We start from the raw sequence: 5,409 nt of genomic DNA, 5'->3' as shown, positions 1-5,409 counted from the left end.
TGCTGAGGAGTTGGTGCAGCTGAAGGTCTCTGATTTCTGCTCTGTGCGCAGCTACCTTGGAGCAGGGAGGAACTCACAAGCCATGTCATGTTAACAAAGGAAGGACTTTTTTCTTTCTGCACCATCCCACAGATTTTTTTTCACTAACAGCGTGCCTGTGTGGTGCCTTTAGGGGCGCTGCCCTCTTGCTGAACCTCCCTGAGGCAGCTCTGCCCCAGTGCAGTTACTGCAATCCCAGCTGAGATGCACATGGGATGCTAAGGAGGGCCATTAGATCCTGCAWGCTTTGGGAACTTCTCCCTCTCTCTCCCTGTGAATCCACTGCCCCCGACCCCTGGGGACAGGGCTGTGTGAGTCCCAGATCCCTGACACCCATCTGATGACAGACTGACACCTCCGGGCAGGGATTTCACTTGTCAGTGGGTCCTGCTGGCTCAAGTGCACCAAAATATCACTGCAGATGTCTGAGCAGCCATAACAAACCGTATTTTTATACCTTACGYCATGAGACTGAAAGTTACAATGTGTAGAGTGACCTCTGCACTTTGCACGGAGCCCTTGAGATTTCTTTAAATACCTCGATTTCCATACAAGCAGAAGTATTTTGCCCAAGGGCTGCAATGTTCAAGACCTGTCAAGGAATTCCTAGGTGTCCAATTTGTGGCAAGTCCATGRCCAGACATTATTTCTTAGCACCCTGTGAGTATGGGAATGGGCAAACTTCYGCACAGGAAGTAAAAATAATGTTAACATTTTTGCTTTACTAGGTCATTATAGATAGCACAAAGGGTAACCACAGTTTCTCCCAACAGATGTTGAAGATACCAAGATGTTCTTGCCAGCAATGGGTAAAGAAAACTTTAAACAAAAGTTTTCTGTGTTTTGTCCTGTATTTGATTTTACTGCTTTTAGAAGTATGATTGTTTTACTTTCACAGAGAATGCTGGCCTGAAAAGAAGCCCACTGTTCACAGCACCATTTTCCATCTATCTGGGTACTGCAGGTGTAGAAGGCTGGTGAATATTCTGCCCATGAGAATTCCTCTGTAGCCCCATGGAGCTACATCACACCCTCGAGGTGCCAACACCACAGGGAACAGCCAAGGGGAGCCCAGCTTGTCAGAGCTGCAGCCACGCAGCAGCAAAGGCACAGGCAGTGAAGAAAATGGCACTTGGCAAATACTCTCGTTTTAATAATGATGTTATTTGCCCCTTTGTTGCCAAGAACTCTTCAGTGTAGTAACAGTGTCATTCTGTGTGATTTCTGAGTGGTTGAAAAACGGGGCAGATCCCACGAAAATCACACTGAATCCAAGACACCTCGGGAGCTGAATTGCTRTCATTGCCCTAGATCCTTTCCTGCAAAATCAGGGTGTCTGTGAGGTTATTTTAGGCACTGGGAAGTCCAAGGTACAGCCTTGTCTCTGAGCATTTGATGATGTGTGTGTGTGTACAGTGGTACCCTAAAATTGGCCGTGGTCTTGTGGCTCCTCGCTGGAGGAAACCCAAATCACAGCTGATCAGAAAGCTGTGCTTGGCCACCTGCTGGGTTTGCTTCTTCCTTCCCTCTCACGTTTCAGGGTTTGGTGTCTGTTTCAGACACTCTGGCTGTGTTGGGGTTTTCACCCCTTTGGCAGATGAGGAGTTTTGGGATTTGGCATTCCTGGTGTCCTGAAGCAGCTGTGACCCTCACGGCTCTTTGCCATCACATCTCACCCTCACCTTCTTTTCAAACAGAATAAAACGGTGAAGCTGGGTGTGGGGCTAGCACAAAGTGTCCCAGAAATTCAGCAAGGTGAGAGGAAYAACACCAAACAGCAACCTCCATGGATACCCACTTGATTAACCGAGGCTGTTCAGACACCAAAGAGAAACCCGAGGCTGGCAYTCCTCGTGTGCCAGRAACATCTCTTCATGTAAATTAGCAYTCAAACTGTGTGAAGGACATAAAATTGGTTTGTAAGCCATCGGAGGGAATCGATTCATGGCAAAAGGCCATCTCACTGCCTCTTGGAGCAGCACATGAGTGCCTGAGTAGGTGCCAAAGGAGATGGAAGATGGAAGGGCTAATGGGCTGCTTCACAAAGAGGATTTTGCAGCTGGCATCGTCAGGCTGCACCTGCCAGGAGTTTCAAACCTGAAGGCAAAAATTTCGAGTGGAGAGGGAGAGCAAAGGGTCTAAGCAGACATTGACAAGTGAGCTGCTGGAGGAGCAGGAAGGCTCTTGGCAGCTCTGTCTCTGGGAGGCTTCGTACCAAAACTCTCACAGAAAGAGGAAGCACAGTGAAATCATGCGCCTCCATCCTTGGAGCCGGTGGAAAGCCATGCCTGGCCAGTCGGAGCAAAGGCCAAGCAGCTGCACAGGGAAGACAGTTTCCCTGTTAGCACTGCAATGCCTGCTGAGAGGGGCAGGCACGGCTGCAGACACGGGAGCTCAGCCCCGGAGCTCACCCACCACACCCTTCCCGGCTGGAGGTGCTCATCTCCCTGGCTTTGTTCACAGGGCTCCTTCCCACCCCTCCCTTCCCAAAGCTGTTTCTCTCCTGGCCCCTGCTGCAGACACTTGGCTTGGCCTTCAAGTGGTTGATTCCTGAGCGCTTCCAGGGGGAAGCTCCAAACCCCCCGAGACAAAGGGAAGGGTTGGGCAGCACCGGCAGGCTGCTGGGTCAAGAGAGGCACTGAGCCTGCTCTTCCTGCCCCTCCTTAAGGCCGGGAGAGAGCCCAGCCAGGCTGCTGAGGTCCCTTTGGGCACAGCCCAGCCAGGCTGCTGGCATCCCTTTGGGCACAGCCCAGCCTTCTGGGATCCCTTTGGGCACAGCCCAGCCTGCTGGGATCCCTTGGGGCACAGCCCAGCCAGGCTGCTGGCATCCCTTTGGGCTCTGGGCACCTGGAGACAAAGCCCTGGGTGGGAGCTGGGGCTCCGTGCTGCACATTCCTGTGAGCAGGGATCAGCAGCGATCATATCTCTGCTCTCCTTGCTGCTGCAGGATCCACAAAACACCTTTTTTTATAGCTGAAAGATTAAATGCCTCCCACTGCTGGTGACTTACTTGTCTGTGATGTTTTCCTGCTGTCTGTCCCCAGCAGAGTTTGCCGGCGCTCCCTCGTAGCTGGCTGTCCAACAGGAGAGATGGGGCTTCCCGTGAGGATTTAAAACTTCCARAAGCTTCCAAAAGCCACAGCAAGGGCCTCCTGGGCTAGTGGAAATGGAGTTGGAAATGGGTGGCAATGAGGATCGAGAGGAARGCTTTCACTTCCCAACTTTTCTTACAATGTCAAGTTATGCCTATGAAATCCAAATATAATYTAGAAAAACAGGTAAGGATTTTGTGCTAAACTGTCCCAAGTGAGCAACACTTTYCTCCTTATACTGATTTACTTACCTGCCTGTGGAGAGCATGATGYATATTCAGAAACAGATTTAGCTGTCTGGCACCGATTGTGAGTAATTTGTGGCCAGTTTGGGACTGCAGATTTTGGTCTGTAATTAGACTCCAATAGTACACACGTCTGGAAAGTTGATGGCAGAGTTTTAGTGCTACAAAGCAGATATTTAAATGCTTTTAMGTGGTATGGATGTTATCAGAGGCTRAGTTCATGAGGTGCTSTGCAGTCTTTGCTAAAACCTTTCCTGAAGGTGCTCCACAAATCCCTGCAGGTCTGGTTAGCCCTGGATGAGCCGGTCCGGGAGGACTGAAGGAGAGGGCTAGATATGCAAACCAGAGAGCTTCAGAGCTGTCAGGGCTGAGGAGACAGCTCAGACTGAGATGTGGGAGATAGCAAGGCCAGATTCTAAAGGCACATCGTAAATGGCAGAGGGAGGTGATCTTGGATCAGATAGCTGGTGTGCGCATATCAGAGAGGGAGGGAGACAGGCAGGCGCTTTGGGAGCATGGCTGGGGACACTCACAGGGTCTGGAGGGCTGTTTGCTGAGCAGACACCATCTGCTTACACCACCCAGCATCCCACTGCACGGCCTYCATGGCATTTGGAGCTGAAACTGCCTGAGAAATCAAGCAAGAAGATACCGGTGACCCTGGGAGGAAAGCTGCCAAATAAACGGATGCTTTCCACCCACAGCTGCCGAGGGATGGGTGTTTTGGGGGGGATGAGCACGGGACTGCTCACACTGGGAGCAGCAGACCTTGCATTACATTTTCTGCTCTGTTTTCCAGCAAATCGGGTTTTTGCAGCTTTCCCGCTGGCGGGTTTCCCAAAAGCCAAGGCAGAAGCCTCTGGCACCGCAGGGATGGCATTCCTTCATCCCACTGTCTGCCAGGACAGACATGGATAACCTCCCAGCCCCAGCCTGCAGGAATAACAACAACATCACGGTGCCCTCTTGGGGGCAGGTGCTCCTTGGAAATGGACCTTGCTGGTTCTTGTGCTCAGGAGCTCATCGCTTACCCCCTTTATTCATCCGAGCTGCTCACGCTGCTTGGCTGAACCATGGGATTTCCCACTGAATAATTCTCCTCCTAGAGAGGAGATCAGCATCCTGGGCTTTTATTTTATTGTTATTTCTCTGTCACAGATCTGCACTTTGGGGTGAGGAGCTCTTCAGTGAAGACAGCCCTCAGAAATGAACCCTGTCTTGTTTAAACGCTGTCAGATCGCTCGGCCCCAGCAAGGAACAAATTGTTTTAACAATGGATTTAATTAGCTGGTGTTCGCATTCCTTCAGAGTGCTCAGAGTCCTGCTCCACCTGCTGCTGGAGCTGTCTGCAAGCCCTGGCATCTCCTGCCCGGGAATTGAGGAGAACTGAAGCATTAAATAAGGCTCTGGATAAGTGTGGCAATTCCCTGTTGACCACCAGAACAGACGGGAGGCTGCGGCCAGACTCTCAAAACCTTCCGGATTTTGCAGTGCCATCTTTTGTTCAATGCTAAAAAGAAATAAAATGTGAATAAAAACACAACTTGCAGCAAATGWTTGGGATGATCCCATGGAAGTGTAGTTATGTCACAGCTAATACTGCTCTCCATGCCTTCCTGTTGCTTTTAATGCTCTGAATGTAGGATGTTTAAGCCCAAATATTTTGCCTGCACAGTGGCCACTCTTGACTTACACAAATTGGGCTCTTCTCCCAGGCAGCTGGTGACAGGACAAGGGGAAATGCCCTCAAATTGCACCAGGGGAGGTTCAGGTTGGACATTAGCAAAAATTCTTTCACTCAAAGAGTGGTTAAGCATTGGAACAGGCTCCCCTGGGAAGTGGTGGAGTTACCAACCCTGAAAGTGTTCAAACACTGAGCAGACGTGGCACTTCACAATGTGGTTTAGTGGGCACAGTGGTGTTTGGTCAAAGGCTGGACTTGATACCCTTGGAGGTCTTTTCCAACCTTAATGGTTCTATGGAACAAATGAAATTTTTTTTGTTGTTTGTTTGGGGTTTTTTTTTTGTAATTC

The sequence above is a fragment of the Malurus melanocephalus genome, unplaced genomic scaffold (assembly GCF_030028575.1).
Source record: "Malurus melanocephalus ecotype Western Australia unplaced genomic scaffold, MMel_1.1 scaffold_216, whole genome shotgun sequence".
Lineage (NCBI taxonomy): Eukaryota > Metazoa > Chordata > Aves > Passeriformes > Maluridae > Malurus > Malurus melanocephalus.
This window is presented reverse-complemented; position numbering follows the sequence as displayed.